This window comes from Diceros bicornis, chromosome 3 (genome assembly GCF_020826845.1).
Source record: "Diceros bicornis minor isolate mBicDic1 chromosome 3, mDicBic1.mat.cur, whole genome shotgun sequence".
Classification (NCBI taxonomy): Eukaryota; Metazoa; Chordata; class Mammalia; order Perissodactyla; family Rhinocerotidae; genus Diceros; species Diceros bicornis.
This window is the reverse complement of record NC_080742.1, coordinates 65,000,409-65,023,545: the sequence shown is the minus strand read 5'-3', so window position 1 is coordinate 65,023,545 and position 23,137 is coordinate 65,000,409.

The window sequence follows — 23,137 nt, the reverse complement described above, 5'->3', positions numbered from 1 at the left end:
TGGGAGGGATACTCTTCTTTTAGTACTCAACTAAAACCCCCAAGTCTCCATCCTGTGTGATTGCCAGAAGTCCAATGCTCTCTCTAAATGCTATATTTTATCAAGTATGAGGGGCATATTTGTTCACATTTTAACATCATTGAGGTAGGATGTGTGCTACACTCGATGGAATCTTGCCATCATTGTCAGCCAGGCAGCAGTTATGAAACAGCGATCACTGTCATCACACATGTGACTTTAGTAGAAATTCCTGATGGCAAAACTGGCCAATTCTGAACATTCAAAGGTAAGGACAATTCAAGGAAGGAATATGAGCTCTGCCTGTTATACAAAATCCGTTTCATGAGTCCCACAGCAAGATTAGGAAAGCACCATCTTCAAAACTAGTATCATTGGCTTGGAAGAAAATCCCAGAATCAATAGCAGAGCACTCTTTGAAGATACGCTGCATCACTAAAATAGTCCTGGAAAAACCACGATATCCACGACTCTGAATCAAAAAGTGACTCAGAAGAGCCAGACTTATAAAGAAGAGTCAGATATAAGAAGTTTTAGAACTATCTTACCCAATTTATTTTCTTATATTTTTATTTTTATGTATGTGCAAGAGTGATAGGTAATAAAAATCTATGTTTAAGTAAATCTAAAAGGGCTCTTTACTTAAGTATAAAATAAAATCTAAGTTATAAGAAACACGGTATGATAGTTTAATTGGGAGCATTTTTTCTCCCTTTGTGTCAGATAAAACAATGATGTATCTTAAAATAAAGGCATTTTAGATTCAAAGAAATATCATATTTCTAGGAATTTCCAGGGAGTCATTACATGCTCTACCAATTAGTACTGACTGTTGCTCGTCATTTTTCTGATGATACCAGCCTTCATGTACATTTTAGGGCCACTTCTCAAGGTCTATGCCTCTGCTAACAGCACTTTGTCTTATGTGGATCCACAAAGCAGAGTTGATATCTAGCTACAGCATTAAGAAACCTTTACTGGAATCTTGTGGATGTAAGGAAAAATGTAATGCCACAAGGGAAATTTTAACCTGGAATATTTTATAGCATTTTGTTTAGAGTCCTTTGCTCTGCTCCTCCACAGAGAGGTCCTTTCTAGATCTCTCCTTGGTCTTGCTACTCTAGTGCAAAAAACAGCTGGCCTCACTGAAAAGGGAATACCCTCAGCCAATACTGAAACCCCACTGATGTCTAAAAAACCCGTCGAAGTTCCTCCCAGTTCAAAACAAAGCTGGCCTTTCACGTTATTATTGAGAGTAGTTTAATTTCTCATTGACTCAAATTTCTAGAATAGCATTGTGCTTTACTTTTTCATGACTGAGAAGCCTATTAAAATTTTTCTCTGTGAGGTGTGTGTATGTTTTCCAAACCCAAAGATCAGTATTCTCCTAAAGATAAATTCTGCTTCTCTTCCTAAAACAATAGAGAAAAACATGAGGCAGCTTGTTAAAATAGAAGTTTGTTCCTGCTATATAAAACATTCACCAGAAGAAAAGATAACCAGAAAAAAACCCTAAAATTCCAGAGACCTCCTTGATGACTTCAACTCTGATGCTGTATTTGCACTAAAAGCTTAATGACATAAATGAATGGGTATTAAGAGATACTGATAGCCTCTGAAACCACAAGAGAGTGAGATATGTTTACAAATGGGAATTGGCGAGACTTGAGCACAAATTCTACTTCCAAAGTCTCCAGAGCAGAATAAAGTAAAGTTAGGCAAAGTCACCAATTATTCATCGTGATCTATAAATATTGCAAATGAAAAATAAAACATGAGTTACAACTCAGTGTATCAAACTTTTGAGACATAGCTTCACCCAAGGAGCTTGTTTAAAACTGGAGAGTTCTAGCTCTTAGCCCCTAATTATTCTGAATTAATCCTACTAGGTCTGTGCAAGGTCTAGAAATTTACATTTTTGTCACAAAAACATCAGGTGATTCTTATGGAAATGGTTCAACACATCACATTAAAGAAAAAAAAATTGCTATAAAGCCTGTATCTCAAATAAGAAAAAAAAAAAATCCAATAACGTTACAATAACACCACAAACAAACGGTTTGACTATATGCCTGGATATCTGGATACATAGTCAAACAATTAGCAGATTTATGAAAAAAAAAAATTTAAAACACTTTTAGGCATCTAAAAGTTCCTATATTATTTGGCAAATTATTCCTTAATATTTAATGATCTTCAGAGAGAAAAAAATCTTAGTAAGATAATTTAATTACATTACTTAGAAAAATGTCAGTTACTTAAAATATGTATAGACAGGACATCAATCTGGGTCATGCACACTATATTTGGTGTTCCATGAAACCTAAATTTCAATAATTATTATGATTATACAACTAAAATACTGTAAAATTGACATTTTAAAATCTCAGACCATGTTTGATGTATACAGATACTATCATTAACATACAGTATGTTGTAAACAATGGAATATTTTTAACATTGAAAGGTGTGTGCTGTTATAATAAGATGTTAAGGATTTTGTATAACATTTTATTCACTAATATAATAAATAAACAAGTCCATAATTATTTAATTTTGTCAACTATAAGAGTAAATACGTTATTTTATTCAAAATTATATTGAAAAATTTATTTTCTCAGTTCAGCATCAACATCAGGTTTTCATATGTACTCATCAGGCATCAACTGAGCCCTTTCCGTGTGCAAGGCATTGTGTTAGAATCTATAATGGATCAAATGTCCTTGCTTATAATACAGGAGAAAAAAGAAGAATTTCAACAAGGAGAAGAAATATTATGCTTGGCTGCTATAGTTTCTTTTCCTTATTTCCTCGCAATTAAGAAGTACAACTTTTAGAACATGAATTTGGAAGTAGGTGTTAACCTCTTAGATTCCTCATTACTTTATATGTAAAATTGGAATAATATTACCTACCTCATAAGGTTGTTATGAGAATAAATGAGATAATGCTTGTAGCTCATAGTAGGTGCCTTGTGTTGATTATTATTTAGTAGCCATAGGATACTCTTTAATTTAAAAATTAATTTAATTTTTAAATTAAATATCAGGCTATCATGACTGCAATCTTCTCTAGAGGAAACATGTTCAGTGCCCTGGAAAATTATTCTCAGATTTCAAGAGGGTCAGCCCAAAGTGAATTAATGAGTTGAGACGTAAACAGACTTCTGAAATACAGTCTCTAAAAGGGAAGTCTTAACATGTGCATTGAACTGTATCATGGTGAAAAACGGCACAGCATCAAAATAAATTCATTGTCCCTGGGTTCACCAGTATAGGTTAGCATTAACCAAACCTGGGGAGTTAATTTCTCTGCGCTGAGCCATTGTATAAACTTCTAACCAATTTGCATTTTATAACATAGAGTCAAATAAATTGTTCAGATTTCTGACTGATGGATATAGTATGCCCTGATTAAAATGCAAGAAGTAATTTCTAATTGAGTGCTAGTTTTGTTTGATAGCATATCACTTTTATATGGCAGAGGAAATCACGTGGACTCTAAATAACAGCTTCTTCCTCATTTCCTAAGACATAGAATTGAACGACAACTGATAATAAGTCAATATTAACGTTTTGGGAGAGAACTTTTGGCAACTGTTGTATATAATCATTTCAGCTCCAACATTAGGGTCCTATTGAGAACAACCTAGGTATTTGTTGTTTTCCAAATATAACTGCTTAATAGAGCTCTATTTCTGCAGCATTTTTTTGAAGCACGTTAGGTATAAAACAAGTAGAGAAATTCAAATGTTAGAGATCTCAAAAACATTACCCATGATGGTCCTCTTTGTCAGTTGTTTACAAAGAAATATGCTTTGATTTTTAAAATTTTTGTCAAAATCTAAAAGTGTGGAATACTAACACTTTTTTTGCCAAGTATTTTTGGCCTCCTGCAAACTGTAATGTTCTATGTGTGTGTTGTAAATATATACTCTATATTCGTATGTTTGCAATATTGAAGAATGAATCTAGTTCTTTCTCTTTCTTTCTCCTTTTGTTGTTTTTGTTGCTGTTTTATATTTTAAAAAATTTAATTTGGCCCACTTCTTAGCCAAATCCTTTACATTTTCCGGGATTGCAACAACATCGTTTTTTAAACAAAAGTATTGGTTAAGTAAATACTTAAGTTACTTAATACAAAAATATTTTGTCCTGGAGACAACAAATCAGTTAGAGATCAGTTTCTACATAAACAACTCTCAGGTGCTTTGGAAGACCTGAAGAAACAGCATTGGCCGCTTCCTAGGGGCAATATTTGATTTCTGTTGTAGAAGATACCCGAAGTTTTCCAAAGAATATAAGTTTGAGATCAGTCCCTGACAAAGTTAAGGTCAAACAGCAGTTCTTTGCTCTGTGGTTATTGCTGGGGAAAAGCAAAAGTTATAGGAAAGCAAATTGAGGCAAACAACACAGAAAAGAGGCTCTTAACCTTGAGTAATGCTATTTTCAAGGTTAAAAACGCTTAAACAATGGGATTTTTGAAACATTTTTTTTCCTTCAAGAATTCTCAAGGTGAGCATTTTCAAGCTGACTCTCTTATAGTAGGTAAACTGAGGTTATAGATTTTTGAATTCTTGATTTGATAGAATAAAAAAATAGAAATTAAAAAAATAATTGTTAAACTCTACATCTACTGTTTTATTTTCAGATTAAAACTACAATAATGCATTTTAACATAATTTTTAAAATGTATGTGTAACTAAATTAATAAAATATTTTAAGTAAACTTTTGACTATTTTATCTACAATACCAAATGTTTATATATTCATGCCAAAAAAAAATGCACCCTTTTTAATCTTTTCATTGGGAATATGGGAGATGACCTCATATGTGCAGATGTTTATATGTGGGCTATTATTAACAGGGCCTAATTCCTGTGTGAGTCCAAAAGCAAGTGAGGGTTGAGCATAAGAATGCCTGATAGGTTTATTGTGACAATAACAGTGTGATTGACAGAAATAGGGAAGCCAGGAAAGAGAACTGATGGCGGGGGGGAAGATGGCAAGGGGATTAAATGTAATATTTGGTAGGCAGTTGGATTCAGCAGTGAAGTTTAGGGAGTAGGGAGGATTAGAGGTTAGACAAACTGCATTAAACAAGGTGTCAAGAGTTTAGCTAAGCTACTCCTTCGTATTGCTGCCTGGACGTCCAGTTTTCCACATAAGACTTCCCCAAGAGCCCCTGTGATCATCAGCACCCCCCTGCCTCCCAGGGCCTTCAGCTTGTGCACGCCTTAGATAAAGCCTCCATGGAGCTTACCAAAACCTGCTCTTTTGGTTTGAATTGACCAATGCCCCCCCTAGGCCAGGACCCCAAAGCACTTCACCTGCGGACCCTAATAAACGCATGTGGCCCAGGTCCTACTCTCTGTCTGCACTCTGCCTTGACCTCCCGTGTGGCCCCTCGAGGCCTGGTGTGTACATCCTTCAGGCCCTATGAGTAATAAACTTCTCTATTTCAGTTTTTCTTACAGTCTGTTGTTGACACTGGACTCACCGTCTGGCACTCTGTGCTCTACTTAAGTGTTAATTTAAGAAAGTCATAACACAAGGTAAGGGTTTTACCATTTAAAAAATCTTCCAAAATATTTTCTGGAATAAGTATAAATTTACTTTAATCTATTCCACTTCATGTATTTATACTATAATCATTAAATTTTATTACTCTGACTTCCAATAAATTTTTCTTAATATATGACTTGAAGACTGTGGTCTCTGATGCCAGCAATGTTATATGATTAGCAGTTGTGCTAAGTGGAAGTATAATGCTCTCGGCAATTAACGTTTTATCTTTTCCCAAAAGTTTTATTTTAGTCATGTTCTTACTTTGGATCAGAATTAAAGCAAAGGTGGGCGGCATGATCTCTTAAATTTCTTCCAACCTAATGATTCACGATTATTAAAGAAATTTACACTTCTTAGGGTGCAGTGGAATGTAAATAACTCTATGCTTAAAACATAAATAAATAAATAAAATACTTTCTCCTCTTTATATTTAGGTCCAATTCATGTTTGCTCCATTGCTTCCAAACTCCTTAGGGTTATTCCAAGTTTGTAAGAGGAGACTTGCTGATGGGTGCACAACGTAATTACACTGTAGCCAAGCACTTGCCCTCCCACTGCCTGAAAAGCAGAGAAGGAGGAGCATCAAGAATATGCATAAGAGAATTAAACTCATCATTATTCATGTGCCTAGAAATATAAAGTTCCATATATATAGCATGATAGAGCTCATGTAAATTGATAACTATAACAGGGCTACTGAAAAAAAAAAAAGCACAGGAATTCAGGTCCTTTCCAAGGAGAGGTCTTTTTCACCCCCACTTCCAGCCCCTCAACCCCCACTGCTCAGTCTTAAGCCTTGATTTTGCTGATTTGATGGCTATAATAGAGAGAAAATTGAAAAAACACTCGAGGTGGAATTGCTTTACATTGGAAAAGGCTCGGGGATATCTCGGAGGAAGAGAAGGGAGTGAGAAGGTGGGAGGACAGTCATCAAAGAGTGGGGGGAGTAGAGAGAACATCTGACTCCAAGCGTGAGAAGAAGAGAGGAAAAAACAAGAAACTTTTGAGCTGCTAAGGGGAATGGGATTTGGGGGGAGAGAAATGGCTGAAGCATATTATATGAAGTTTTCAGCTATATTTTTGTATTATACTCCCTCCTGTTTCTTCCTTGTTAAGAAATTTCAGTGAGGACTTCTTATTCAAAATAGAAATAGTTTCCAAGATTTTGTAATTTGGCTTGTCATTTTTTTCTTTAATGCAATGAACAGGGACCATAAGACTCAGGTATTTTCAAGCTATGTCATAAACAGGTATTATTTAAGTAAAATTTCAGATAATCCAAAAACCAAGTCAGGAACTTGTTTTTCCATCAGAAATGCAAATCTAATGAAATAGGATCATTAGGGAGAGGGACCTGCCCCCTATGTGGATTCTGGGTTCTGGATAATCAAGGCGTCTGAGACTCCAAACCTAATAATCATTTAGATATGAACTCAGAAAAGAGGAAAGAATGAGAGGAAGAGGGATAGGGTGTGTGTGTGTGTGTGTGTGTGTGTGCATGTGCCTAAAAAGACTTCCTCTCTGGCTAGTCAAGTCTGATAGTTCAGACTGCAGGTAGGTCTCCTCAAAGTGCCCAGAGTTATTGCCTCGAGTGGCTGAGCTCTTGAGATAGATTGACATGTAAATGATACATGTAAACTGATAGATAAGCCTGCACAGGTTATTATACATTTTTAAGAGGATGTAGTCAAGTTTGTTTCCAAGTTTCTCCTGCAAGGCAGTACTCTATTTATCAAACTTCATTTCCTTAACACTCCAATCAAAACAAGGAGAAACACACAAAACTGAACAGATTCATACACCCCATTTGCTACAATTTCTTTAAATATTTCTCACAACACAAATTTGTTGTGCAAAATAAAAAATTCTAGATAAGGAAAAGTATCAACAACAATCTTCATAGTTGATCTTCACATTTTGGTTTGGGAGCTAGTGTAGAACATAGGTGCAAGAGTGAGGGAGCTGGGGTATCTATACACCAAATCTGGATGGTCATCAATTGAGGACTATTCCCAGGAAGAGGAACACATTAGTTCCAGGGCCTTCCCAACCTGCTGCAGGACTTCCATGGCAAAGAAAACTCTCAGGCAAAGAAATGATGGTCCAGGACGATGTTAAGTCAGGCCAGTATGCACTTAAATGGTAAGAGTGAGAAGACAGGAGTGGTGCACCAAAGGCATCTGTGACAGTCGACCTCTTATACTACTAAAATCCACTCGTGTGCCACATTAATTTCATTCTACCCTGCCATAGATCCTCTAATTTGGTGGCCAGTCACAATTTCTGAATAAAGACTACAACCGGAAGGTCAGTGGTACAATTTACAACCCTCACTACTGCAATTGGACCTGAGACCACCATTGGTATTCATCATCTGTCTTCTCAACTACCCATTCTAGATTCCCTTCACCTTGGCCAGCACTTCCATTGGCCCAGGGGGTTAACCAAAATCTTCATCTCTGAGGGGTTGGAGCCCTTAAATTTTATGCTCTAATGAAGCCATGGCTACTACAGTTGCCTGTTTCCTGTTATTACTGGGTATGGGAGCAACAAGAGGCATTTCAGTGAATCCCCTGAGTTCTAAACATGCTCTTACCTGTCCCTGTTATGTGGTGGTAGCCCTGTCTCCTCTGAATAGCCAGGGTCGGTTACTCCTGCCAGCACAGTAACTCCTTTCTTTGCCTGCTAGCCTTCTTGGATAAGGAGCCTAAAATGACCAGGTGGCATCGTAACTTTAGGTTTGGTGGAAATGATTTCTTCCCTTGGTAGAAGTTTTCCCCAATTCCTCCTCTGAAAACTAGTACCTCTAGCCCAGCAGAGCCTAAATTTGAGGAGATGGAAATATAAATTCCTCAAGTGGGTCACTAAGAAATATAGTAGGAAATTCTACTGTTATTTTAGTCTCTTTTTCTCCAGACATGTATATGCTATCAATTAGAGACATGGCACTAATAACGGTTCCAAGTATTGCTACATCCTGAAGTTTCCCCAACATCCTGGAGCATTGTTTTTAAGCTGGTACAACTTAATTTTATCAGGTCAACAGCTTCAAGGCAATGAAGTACATGCAAGATAGAATGAATATCATACGCCGCCAGTAGTACCTCCTTCGCCTTAACAGAGGTTCCTTGGAGCTAGGCAGTGTAATATGGGTTCACATGCTGAGAAATTAGACAATCTGAGCTCTTTTGGATATTGGTGATAGCCAGGGAAGGAAAGGTACAGAAAACATATCAAATCCAGTAAGGGTGAATTACTGCCTTCTTAAGAACAGAAGGAATCCAGAATAATCAGCCAGTGGCTGGATAGTCTCATTGAAAGATGGTATCATATTGAGAGTTCAGCATTGATCTCTAATAAAGATAAACCGGACATTCAGCAATCACAATAGCTAGGTCAGCCTTGGTAAAAATAAGCTGTAGGGCCTATACATAGCATCCATTCTCAACATCGTTATGTAAGCACTGGGTGGCTGAGGACAGAGGCTAGCTGACCTCCACTTAATGAGTATGTGTCACCCTATCCAACTAGTTGTTCAATGGCTCCTCTGAGTCGCTAAAATCCACACACTTTGCGCTCACTCCCATAGGTTCATCTAAATGGTTTTTAAGGTTGTTCAATCTTTTTCCTTCCAGGCCCCTAACAAACTAAGCAAATCATTCTTCTTACCTCAGTCTACTTCTCCATCCACAAAGATGATGACCAAATGTATTGCTTGAAGCTATGCCTATTGGGAGGGTTTTTTGTCATGTTGCCGTTAAGAGCTATGCCTGATTGAGGCTATAGTGTGGTAGTAGTCCATTTTTGGTTTGCAACAATATATGGAGCCAACCATCCATGAGTCTGCAGTTTTACTTCTTAGTCAACTGGTTGTTGACTGTGGACCAGGCCATAAGTGTGAGCTGAGGAAGAAGCATCAGTGAAACAGAGAGACAACGTGGGAGGTAGGGCATCCAATTTATATAACTTGTCCTTTGGGCCCTGCTCAGGCCCAATCATAATTGTTTCCTTTCCACTGAACGTTTCCAATTGACCTTATGACTTGGTGGCTCTGACAATACATAGCTCATAAGCCAGTACTCAAGCTGAGTAGTCCCATTACTTGATGTCCCATGATCAGGCTTTTTGACTATACTGGAGCCCAATAGCAAGGCACAAATAGCTTGCCAAATGTAAATACTTTGTTGCAGATAGCAGGGCCTTACTTCTGAATCCTAGGAGTCTATGCTGTGTCTACCTTATTGTAGCTTGTGAAAGACACTACGTAGCTTACCATGGATACCTCTGGCAACATGGGATCTGCCAGGTTATCTGGCCCAAATAGCAGGCTGAACTTGCTACAAAGTCCTCTCTTGCACTGGACCCCATTAAAACTGGTATCCATCCAAGTCACCTAACAGATAAGTCTGAGCAGTATTTCAAAGTGTGGTATGTGTTTTCTCAAAAAAGGAGGCGGCCCACTAAGCCCTGTGTTACTTTCTCACAGGCAAAAGATGAAAAGCGCAAGCGCTTCTGCTTTATTTGGGATACAATGTGCAATCAATTGTCCTTTATCTTGGAGGTTATGTCTTGGTATGTTGTAGTCCACTGGATCCTTCCGTCTTTGCTAGTCTGGCAGATCCATGATCCATGAGGTTTTTTTTTTAAATAGCTTTATTCAAATATAGTTCACATACCATGACATTCACGCATTTAAAGTGGATAGTGGCTTTTAGTATATTAATACAGTTGTGCAAGCATTGATATAATCTTTAGTTTTATAACATTTTCATCACTCTAACAAGAGACCCCATATCCATTACCAGTTATTCCTCATTCTCACCCACTTTCCAGCCACAAGCAACCATTAATTTACCTTCTATCTCTATAGATTGGTCAATTTTGGATATTTCATATAAACGGAATCATAAAATATGTGGTCTTTTGTGACTGGATTCTTTCACTTAACATAATGTTTCAAGATTTGTCCATGTTGTAGCATGTATTAGTACCATGCTGAATATAAGTGGTGAGAGTGGACATCTTTGTCTTCTTCCTGAACTCAGGGGTACAGTACTTGGTCTTTCTCCAGTAAGTAAGATGTTGGCAGTGGGTTTTTTGTAGATACCGTTCATGATATTAAAGAAGTTCCTTTCTATTCTTAGTTTGTTGAGTTTTTCCTTTTTCTTTAATCATGAAAAGATGTTGAATTTTGTCAAATTCTTTTTCTGCCTCTATTGAGATAACCATGCGGTTTTTGCCCTTTATTCTACTAATATGGTGTATTATGTGGATTGATTTCCAGATGTGAGACCAACTGTTCATTCCTGGGATAAGTCCCACTTAATCATGGTGTGTAATACTTTTTATATCTTATTGGATTTGATTTGCTAGTGTTTTGCTTGAGGATATTTGCTTGTACATTCATAAGGAATAATGGTCTATAGTTTTCTTTTTCTTGTTTTGTCTTTGTTTTTAGCATCAGAATAGAATGAGTTGGGAAGTGTTCCCTTCTCTTCTATTTTTTGGAAGATTTTGCAAAGGGTTAGTATTGATTATTCTTTAAATATTTGGTGAATTCGCCGGTGAAGCCATCTGGGCCTGGACTTCTTTGTGGGAAGTCTGTAATTACTAATACAATCTCTTGCTACAGATCTATTGAAATTTTCTATTTCTTCTGGAGTCAGTTTTGGTATTTAGAGTCTTTCTAGAAATTTGTCCATTTCTGATAAGTTATCTAATTTGTTAGCATACAGTGGTTCATAGTATTCTTTTTTAATTCTTTTTATTTCTTAAAGTCAATAGTGGTGTTTCTCTTTCAATTGTGATTTCAGTAATTTAATTTTTTCTTTTTTTCTCCATTACTGTAATTTCTATTAATTTCATTTAAAGTCACTAAATCTTACTGCTGCAGTGTCCTATGTGCTACAAAGCCTATCCTGTTAATTTTCAGCTATTATACTTTTCACTTCCAGAATTTCCCTTTGATTCTTTTATAGTTTTCATTTATGAGCTTAGATTTCATATTTAAGTGTTCATTCAGTTCATCTGTCTTTTCTATTAAGTCATTAAACATATTTATAATAGCAGTATTAAAGTTTTTGCCTGTTAATTCTAACCTCTGACTTTGTTTACTTGTTTATTTTTCTTTTAACTGCTTTTACTCTGGATTACGAGGCACTATTTCCTGCTTCTTTCACGTGTTTGGTAATTTTTGATTTCATGCCAGACATAATTTTATTTTTGAGCAAATCTGGATTATTTACTATTCCTTTTTAAGTGTTTTGGATTTTATTTTGACTTGCAGTTAATTTACCAGCAGATTTTTTTTTTTTTAATTCTGCCAAGCTTCATTTTATGCTTATTAGGGTGGGTCTATTCTGCGTTTGTCCTTAATCCTAATGTGTGGTCCTTAATTTAAGCATGGCCTCCTAGGATTTCACTTGAATACACAAATTGCTCAGCAGTATCTCTCCACTCTAGCTGGGCTGGAGCTCCAATATCTTCCAGGACTGCGGACTTCTGATATCTCTGACAAGATCTCCATCCCACATCAGCAACACTTTGCTAAACTTCATGGTGTCCCATTCTGTATGTGACCCTGGAAGACATCCTTGTGTAGGAACTGTTTTGCTTATCTTGTACGTTCAGAAGTGTCTCGTAGAGTGTTTGGCATATGGTTACGCTCAGGAAATATGATTTGAAATGAATTAAATTGAATACTTTTTCAGGAATACATCAAGATTTTATAAAACTGTGTAAATAACAGAGCAAGACTCTTTTAAAGAATTTTAATAATATTTTGATCATAGTACAGAGAAATCAGATACTTCAAAATAATTTGCAATATTTTGTTCAATAAAATCATGTAATATGAAAAAGGATCATAGAAAAGAAAAATTGCATTTACTATTTTGGAATGCTTACACCAATTTGGCTTACAAAGCTCATATTTGCATTAAGTTTATTCATTTCAGTTTACTAATTCCAACTGCATCTGTCCAAAAGTGTTGGAGACGGAGAGTTAGAAGTTTACAAAAATTGCTCACCAATATATCTTCATCTATAGTTTCATCGAAATATTAAAATATTAGTTATTATAGTTTTAGAACACCATTGTATACTAGAATCAAAAATTGTCGTTCTAATTCTTGCTCTGATCCTTAATAGCCATGATACTCTTTTCAAGTCATTTAGCTAGGCAGAATTCAGATTTTTCATTGCTAAAATTGGACATTATATTAGTTGCTTAGAGTTGGTTTGAGGGTTAATTGTTATAACACGAGAAAGTTCTTTGTAGTGTTATTTCTTACACGGTAGGCATTCATTAGTATCAACCAAATTTGGATTGGAAGGTGAATCCCAATCAAAACACTACTTAAACTTGTAACAATGTCATAAATAGAGCTGAATTCTACATATAATTACTGAAAATTGGGGAGTTTTTAACAATATCCTCAATTAATTTAGAATAGGAAGTTAATATTAAAATATTTCGCTTTCTCTGGTTTTTATAATTTTCTGTATTAAAAATGCATATATTTTACAGTAATTTTTTAAACTAAAAATGAGACATTTTATCTTTACTTCTTTGGATAACAACCAATTTAAAACATGACCAACAAAGTTTCATTTATTTTTAAATTTCAGCTGTATTTCTAAACATCAACCACAATTTGAAAATACTAACCAACACATTTTCAAAAGAAAACTTATTTTTTGAAATGTTTATGCTCATTTTAATCAATTTTTTCTCTTTTACTGTATTGATATACAATTGAGAATCAGTGGCTCCCGGTGCTATGGAGGACTATATAAATTATTTTCTGGCAGGCCTTGGTAGCACATATGCTTCTTCTAAGAATAACTAAGAAGCAATCTGCTGATGAATATACTTTATATCCTTGCATCCAAGTCCTTCAGGAACATTCAATATCTGTGTCACCTAAATAGAACAAATACTCTGACTCCAAGGCATTCATTCTCATTTTTCCCATATGCCATTCAAAATCTGTAGGGCATAGGTATATTTAAAATCAAAATGAAGTAATCATTCCTGTTTTACACCATACTATAATTTAAAACAAGAATATAAGTGGTTTTCAAATATCCACAGAGAAATTAACTTAACCTTAACAATAAAACCTAACAATAAAGCTACTAAATTTTTCTGTTCACATAAAGAAAAATGAATGAAAATATTCACTCCATAAAGTTAAAGAAAATCAGCTACCATAACTTCACTTTGAATATCATCTTAATTTATGTTCATCATAACAATTGAAATCATAAAATTAAGGAGAAAATGTTTTATGAATCTCTTAAAACCATTTGATGAACAAATGTCAACATTTGTTCAGGTGAATTAAGGTTATTTTATTAAACATATTCAACCATGTGTCACTAAATGGCGTTTTCAAGATTATGAGAGGTAGCAGCATCTTATTTATGAGGGTCCCAGTTTGCCTTAGGACAAAAATTCAGATATTAAAATTTTTTTACACATAAGTGCTATGTCTATTACACATTTTCTTTCCTTTCATTTCTAAAGTTTTTAGAACTTCAGAGAATAAAAAGTCTAGAACTTCAGGAAATAAAAACATTTTCTCAGCATACCCTCTAGATTCTCCATTTAGTATTGGTGAAATCGAGTTGTTGCTGGCTTCTCCAAATATGAGTATACATTTTACTAACTCATAAGTACAGTGCTTCCAGTTGCTTGGCCAATCGTATACAGAGTGTCATCCCTTCCTAAACATTGCCAGAGCGTGCTTATATAAGTCTAAGAATCAGTCCTGGCTATTGCTCATCTCCTGGAACACCAATCTGGAACACATCCTGGAGTTCATCAAATGCGCTGCTCTGAGGCTTTACCTCTGGTCCTTCCATCATTTCTCCCACTACAGTGGGACTGGAAATCTGCTGCCCCTGTGTCAGAGTATATCTTGAGTTGTTCATAAATACCCTGGCAAAGTGAGAGGGAGAACAGTCCTATTTTGGTATGATCAACTAAGGGTCCCACAGCAAATATGAGTGCAATATATTAAAGTGGTTGAGAAACCACTGCTCTTTCATATTTCATCTGCTGTGACATGCAAATCTAAGATTTGACAGCTTCAGGTCTCAAAAATTTCACCTGGTTACTTTCATCTGAATCACTTCCATTAAGAGGCGAGATGAACAACTTTAACTTTTTTTTTTTTTTTTTGCAGCTGGAATTATATAGATTGAAATGTAAGGTCATCCCAAAGCTTATCTAAACTCCTTAGTAGTTTTGAATTTGAAGATTGGAAATTTTCCTTGATTTTCTGTATCTGGGACATTCATTCTGAGTTCTAGTGTGAACTGCTGAGAAGGGAGCTTCTCGAATTACATTTGTTGTCTCCTCTCCCATCTTACCCTACACCTGGGAGAATAGCAATGAAATAAAATGACAAAAGCATTGAAATGAACAAAAAATATTTAGAAGTTCCCCCAAACCTTAACTTGATTTAGAACTGAAAAATAATCACTGACACAAGGATAAAATTGTTTTCTTTTGTCCTTCCTGGTCTGAAAATAGTAACTAGTGAACCATGTTATGGTCAATACCATTAAAGCTAACTTAAAAGAAATCCTCTTTATTACCCCTCTCCCACATGCAATCCATCTGCACCTCTTATAGATTCTATTACTTTATTTCTAAAATATAGTTTCAAATCCCTCCAATTCTTTCCATCTCCACTGACAGCAAATTAGCCCTAGCCTCTGGTATCCTGCAGAGGGATTACTGCAATTGCATCTCCAATTAAAATAAATATATATATTTTAAGTATACCATTAATTCATACTAAAAAATGTGTTAGAAAAATTACAGCAAAATGAATACACAAAAGGAGTAATCACAATCCAAGTCAAGAATTAGAACATTATTAGCTTCTTTGAAGACCCTGCGAAAGTATTTTTTCCATGCTACTTTTGGCAGTCATTTGGACTGTCCTCAGTTTGGAACCATAACAAATGATGCTGCTTTAAATATTCTGCACAGATCTTTTGTGCATATACATTTCTCTGGTATATACACACACCTAGGATCTGGATCAAGTAGGAAGCGTGTGTTCACTTTACCACCAGTTTTCCAAAGTGGTAGCATCAATTTACACTCCCATCCACCCAGTCTGAGAATTCCAGTTGCTCCTCTTCCTTGTCAACACTTGGTGTTGTAGATGTTTTGGATTTTAGCCTTTCTATAAGTATATAGGAACATTTTTTACCAAATTTCTAATGAAATTGAGCAACTTTTCATATACTTATTTGCCATTTGTATAGGTCATATATCAATTATGAAGTACCTGTTCAAGTCACTTGCCTATTTTGGGGAGCAGAGCGGAGATTGTCATTTTTTTTTAATTAGCATTCTTTATATATTCCGGATGTGAGCCCTTTATGAATATTTTATGCTGCAACTCTCTTGTCCCATTCGATGGAGGTTTTTCCCTCCCTTATTGATGTCCTTTTCAGGGCCTTTCATTCTTTAACGTCATTTGATTCTTTAATTTCAATTAGATGTCCTTTGAGGACACTTCATTATTTAATTTTAATGTAGCTCAATTTGTCAATCTATCATTTCCTTTATGAGTGATGCTTTTTGAATCCAATTCAAGAAAATTTTGCCTGTACTACAGTGATTAAGATATTCTCCTGTGTTATCTTGGAGATTTGTTGTTTTGCCTTTCAATTTCAGTTCCACAATTAACTAGGAATTGACTTTTGTGTATGATGTGAGGTAGGGGGTCAAGTATTTTTCCCTCATTCTAATATCCAATTAATGCAGTACCATTAGTTGAAAAGACTCTGCCCTTGCCTGCAGTGCCACCTTTGTTTTAATCAAATATCCTTATACTCATGGTATGTTTCTGAGCTCTCTATTCAATTTCAGTGATAGTGTTTCTATCCTTGCACCAATAGTACATGAATAGTTTTTATTCTGTAGCTTTTTAATAGGTGTTGATATCTGATAGAGTATGCCCTCCTCAAGTTACCTTGGCTATTCTTGGTCCATTGTATTTCCACAGAAATTATACAACAGACCTGGCAATTTACACATAAACATATAATCTATTTGGAGTTTTACTGTGATTGCATAAAATCTAAAGATCTCTTTGGGTAGAATTAACATTTTTACAATGTTTAGACTTCCAAGCCATAAATATGGTGCATCTATGCATTGATTTATATTTTCTTTAAGGTAGCAATAAATTTTGTTTAGTTTTCTGTGTAGAAATCTTACATATAATATTAGACTTATTCCTAGGTATTTGTTGTCTTTTGATGTTGTGATAAAGGGAAGCAGTTTTTAAATTTCTTTTCTTCTTTTTGTTGCTGATATACAGAAATATAATTGATTAAGGCATATTGATCTTGTATCCAGAAATCTTAGTAAATTTACTTATTAATTCAAATAATTAATCTGTAGCATATTTGGGTTTCCGATGAACACAATGATGCCTGCAAATAATGATAATTTATTTGTCCCTATATAATCTTTGTATATTTTATATTTTTCTATTGCTTTATTGCACTGGCCTGAACCTCCAGGGTAATGTTAAACAGATGGGATGATAGCAGGAAATGCATGTTTTATTTTTGCTTTCAGGGGAGAAAACACTCATCTTTTCATCATTAAGTATTATGCTTTCTGAATTATTTCATGTAGATATTCTTTAGTTTGATAAGAGTTTATATCATGAATGGATGATGAATTTCCTCCTGTATTGAGTAATTACATTAATTAATTTTCTAATGTTAAACCAACATTTCATTTCTGGAATAAATACAGCCTGGTCGTGATATGTTATCTTGCTTATTATCTTTGTCATATTTTGAAGTTTTGGTCTAAGATTATGATAACCTCAGAAATAACCATTATCTGAAAAAATATTTGTTTAAGGTTGGTGTTATTTAGTCCATAAATGTTTAGAAATTTCATTGCTAAAGTCATGAGTGTGTGTGCATATAATATATTCCATTTCTTCTAGAATATATGTATAAATACACATACATATTCTATTTCTTCTCATAACAGTTTTAGTAAGATTTTTATACATTTCGTTTAAAACTTCAAATTTATTTTTATGAAGTTTCATGACAGTGATGTCTTCTTTTTCATTCTGAATATTGAGAATTTGTGCCATCTTCTCATAATTTTTCTTCACCATCTCTGCCAGGCATTTATAAATCATACCAATCTTTCCAAGGAATGGAATTTTGGCTTCGTTAATTTTTATGTTACATGTTTGTTTTCTATTTTATTTTTTACTAAAACTGTAATGAGATAACAATTAAAGTACACTTAACTGCACATATTTAAGATGCATAATTTGATGACTTTTGATATATATATATATGCCCGTGAAACTATTGCCACATTGAGGATAATCAACGTTTCCTTGACCTCTACAAATTTCCGCATGGTCCTTTGTAATCCATCCCTTCCTCCGCCCCCATTACACACAACCAGTGATCTAATAGCTGCCAATATAGATTTGTTTGCATTTTTTAGAATTTTATATAAATCTGTAATACGGTATTTTTTTTTTTTTTTACTTGGCTTCTTTCACACAGAATAATTGTTTTGAGATTCATCCACTCTATTGTGTGTTTCAATAGTTTATTTCTTTTTGTTGTAGAATAGTATTCCATTGTATGGGTGTACTACTGTTTATTCCTTCAATTTTTCTATGTTCTTATATTTAAGATTGTCTCTTATAGCCAATATATAGTTTGATTTTTTTAAATCCAATATTATAATCTTGTTATTATCAGTATTGCTTTTATTTTTTAAATTTACCATTTTACTATTTGTTTTCTAATTAACACGTTGTTTTCTTTCTCTATTTTTTTGGTCTGCTTTTGGATAGATTAATCACTTTTTATTATTCCATGTTTTTTTCTTCTATTGGTTTGCTAGTTTTACATTTAAAAAATCTTAATTGTAGGCTATCTAGAGATTATACCATGTACGCTTGATATACTGAAGTCGTATGATTAATATTTTTTCAACTACCTAGATATTCACCCTTTCTTAATTACATGTATACCTGCTGATTCACCCTTTCATTCCTCTTCATTTCTTCCTATATCTCTGAGCTTCCTTCTGGTATCTTTTTCCTTCTCATCATTTGTTAGATCCTTTGGTGTGGGATTTGCATTTCTGCTGGTGAGAAATACTCTGAGTTTTCATTTTTGAACATGTCTTCATTTCTCCCTCATTTGGATGGCTATTTTCACTGATTATGGCAGTTATATTCTTTCAACCTTTAAAGATATCATTCTTTATCATTGACTTCATTTGGGTTCTTCTATTGAGAAGCAGCTGTCAGTCTTATTGTTGCGTCTTTGCAGGTACATGATTCACTGTTGCCAGATTTGGCTGCTTTACAGATTTTCTCTTTGTCTTTTATTTTCGGCAGATTCACAATGACGCGCCTGGCTGTGATATTCTTCATATTCACAGGGCTTTGATGCTTTTGTATCTGTGATTTGATGTCCTTAATTGGTTTGGGGAAATTCTTTTCCATCATCTTTTCAAATATGGCTTATTCTGTAGGACTTTTCCTCCCTCTTCAAGTCTACGCACGTGTCCCATATGTATCATGTGCCCCTTTCTCTGTTTTTCATCCTTCTGTCTCTTTGCTTCCATCTGGATATTGCCTTCTGAATTACCCTTTGTTCACTAATTCCTTTTTCAACTTTGTCTAATCTGCTAGTGAACAATCTATTGGCCTTTATTTTAATTCCTATATTTTTCAGTTCTAGAATGTCCTTCTGGTTGTTTTTTATAGTTTCTATTTTTCTGTGAAAACTTCCATCTTGCCTTTTAATCCTGTGAATGGATACATTAACTATAGTTATTTTAAAGTATATCACTCCGCATTCTTACTTGCTTAAAATCCTTCAGTCTTTTCCTATTACACTTTAAAACAAATGCCAGCATCCTTCCCCTGGCTTAGACAGCCGTGTTTGGTCTGATTCCTGCTCAACTCTTCAATTGCATCTATTATCATGCTCCCCATCCCCTACTCTTTATGTTGTATATGACTCTGCAGCTGCCCTAAGCTTTTCCTCAAGTTAGAGTCTTTCTCTTCAGGATTTTTGCATCTTTCTTATATCATCTTAGTAGTGACTCTTCTCAGACCATTCTCAACATTTTCCTTTTCCCCCTTTCCAGCCCATTCCTCACCTGTGATGGCAGTGACTATATCTTTTTCCTATTGTAAATCCAGATCTTAGCACATTACTTGGCACATAGTAAGCATCAAGTATTTGTGAATGAATGATTCAGTGAGTGAAATCTACATTTCTCCTATTTATCGGTTCTTTTAATAGTAAAAAGATGAAAAACATCTCATGCATCTTTTTATCTCTCAGAACACCTAGAGTATATGAGATGATTGCTTAATACATTTGACAAACTTAATTGAACTGTAAAATGCTCTTGGATGTGAAATTCATAGATAGTGTGTGTATATATATATAAAATATGGATATATCTATAATATATATTCCTCCATATCTATATTGTATATCTATATCTATATGAAAGATATGACCATACCTACTGATATGACAATCTATTACTAACATTCTTTAACACTTACACGATTTTAATGAAGTAGTAAATTTGACCTCTCACAGATTTTTCACTAATTTTTTCTACAACTTTGCATATCTGTAGTTGTAGTAACAAAAACATCATACTTTTATCATGATTCAAATATACAGACAGAAAGGAGCTATTTGTTTTGTAGGAATTATTTTTAAATGCTGTTTTCAGGCCAGTTTATTTTTAATACGTTAACTAATTTTTTTATTAAAAATACATGCAAAATTACTGTCAATAATTAATCATTTTCCTTTATTGTCTAAGAAGGGGTCAAGTTGGCAGTCTCTGACACTGGCTTTTCCAACACTTCCTATGAACTTGTAGAAATAAGTGAAAGTAGACTGGTACCAAAAACTAAGACTTGGCAGACAACTTGGTGCTAAAATCCAGAAGGAACTTCTATTTAACAAAACATACCAAGAAGTTAATAGAAAAGCACAAATTTGGCTTGCACATTCTCTGAAACATAGCAGCCTGCTAGCCTTGAGAAGTAAGTAGAAGGAAATTTTAACTATTCTCTTTTCTCTGGATTTCATCTTAGAATAGATACATTTGGCAAATTTATACCAAACAGATGATTGGCTCAACTCCTTAAAACTGCATGAGTGCTGCTTCCAGAGAGGATTGGTTTACCCTCACACTCGCCCACCTCTCATTATCACTTACCTTTTTATGTCTATTCAGATATTGTGTTGGCCAATAAATGGTGAGGGAGTTTGCCAGAAATGCCATGCTGCAATTTTGATGAGTAGTCTCCCTAGGTGAAGGAAGAAACAAACCCAGCAGCAGCAAGGCATAATGAGAATGGTTGATTTTCACCTACCTTGCTGGTTCAAGGTGCCCAAGAAGCCTGTCATGTGGACAACAGAGGATTCCATCTGGTGAGTCAGAGTATAACGGTGAACACCACTAGACATTGGGAAATTTGGATACTATCTAACAATAACAACCACTCCCCAACCATCCCAGGAGTGGGGATCTAAGATAATGATGCTAATAGCAACCAAGAGGAGACTAAGCAGGAGTAAGAGTATTACTAACATAATACTGTTGCTAGGTTTCTTGGGAAACACCAGAGCTGAGATGCAAAGGCTGAGATGAATATGAAGCTTGTTTAAATAAGACAAAATTTCAAGAATACAAGGAGATAGTCTCAAAATTAAAACCTGATTTGGAGGTGATAAATAGAAATAGGAGGAAAAAAATCAAGTGATGTGGAATATGAACATGAGAATCTCAACCAGAAGGTGAAGAAAAGAAGACAATGAGTTAAAACAGTAATAAAGAATATTGTCCATAGGAAGGCTACAGAATACAAATCTAACCTAAAATTAATTATTTCTGTTCTTAAAGAAGTCAAAACACTGAAATAGAATAAATATTTAAAACATAATTGAAAAAACATCTTAGAGATGAAACAGACTAAATTGCACATATCAAAAAGTCTCACTATTGTGTAGGCAAAATTAATTATAAAAGAAACTAATGACAATCTTGGAAAAAATTTTTGAATTGCAAAATAAGAGAACATAAGCAATAAGTTTTAAGACAGAAAATAAACTAAGAGATTTTGACTAAGAAACAAAATTCATCCTGGCTTAGTACTTCTCTGTAACCCTAAATGTTAGTAAACAGTGGTCAACATGTACACATTTTTAAGAGAAAGCATCTTAACCCACGAATGATATATCTAGCTAAGTTGCTATTCATGTAAGATAGAGACAGAAAGATACTCTCATAAATGCAAGGTCTTAAAAAATATACCAACCCTGGATTCCTTCAGAAAATAAAATTGTCAAAAACTCACCAGCCATTCATGAATTATATCAAAATTAAGAACCGATGAATGAGGAACTTCTGGTGCAAAATTGTTAGTGGGATTCACTAGAACCGTTTAAACAGTTATGCAACTGATTGAAAATATAAAAAAAATAGTTTTTGAAAGGAAACCTCAAACTATAAAAGCATCATTTAATGAAAATAACTGCTATCTAAACTTCAGGATTTAAAACAAAGACTAAAGTTGAAAATGGAGGGAGGGTAGATATTTAAAAAAAACGGTCACTAATATCATCCTATTATATACAGAGATGTTAGAAGATTCTGTTTTATTTTTTATTTATTTATCTTTTTTGAGGAAGATTAGCCCTGAGCTAACATCTGTCGCCAATCCTCCTCTTTTTTGCTGAGGAAGATTGGCCCTGGGCTAACATCCATGCTCATCTTCCTCTACTTTATATGAGATGTTGCCATAGCATGGCTTGATAAGCGGAGCGTATGTCCATGCCTGGGATCCGAACCTGCCAACCCCGGGCTGCCTGCCGAAGCGGAGTGCACACACTTAACTCCTGCGCCTCTGAGTTAGCCCCAATACTGTTTTATTTTTGATTTGGATAATTAAAATTTTCATATTAAAACATTTTAAAGCAATAAACTACCTCAAACATTCAGAAAAGCATAGAGAGTAATAAAACACCCATGTACCTCCCACCCCGATTAAACAGATTTGGTTATATTTGCTTCAGATCTCTTCCTCTTCCCCTCATTTTATTTTTTTTAAATAAAACATTAAAGAAGCAGCTTATGGCACTTTGCATCCCTCCCCCGTGCATTCCCTCACCTCCCTTTCCAGTTTCCACCAAACTCCTGAAGTGTATCTTGCCTGTTTTCTTTCTATGGTTACCAAACATGTTTTCATCCTTCACCAAAGTAGAAAACTGATTTATGTGTTTTAAAATTCTACAGAATGTATTATGATTTACGTATCACTTTAAAACAATATTGAGTGAAAAATGCAAACTGCAGAATTATGGAAATCCTACAGCAGCTAAAATGAATGAACTTGATTTATATGCACTAACATAAATGAATCTTAAAAACATATTATACAGTGTAAAAGCTAGTTTTTGTAATAATCTAGTGCTGATAC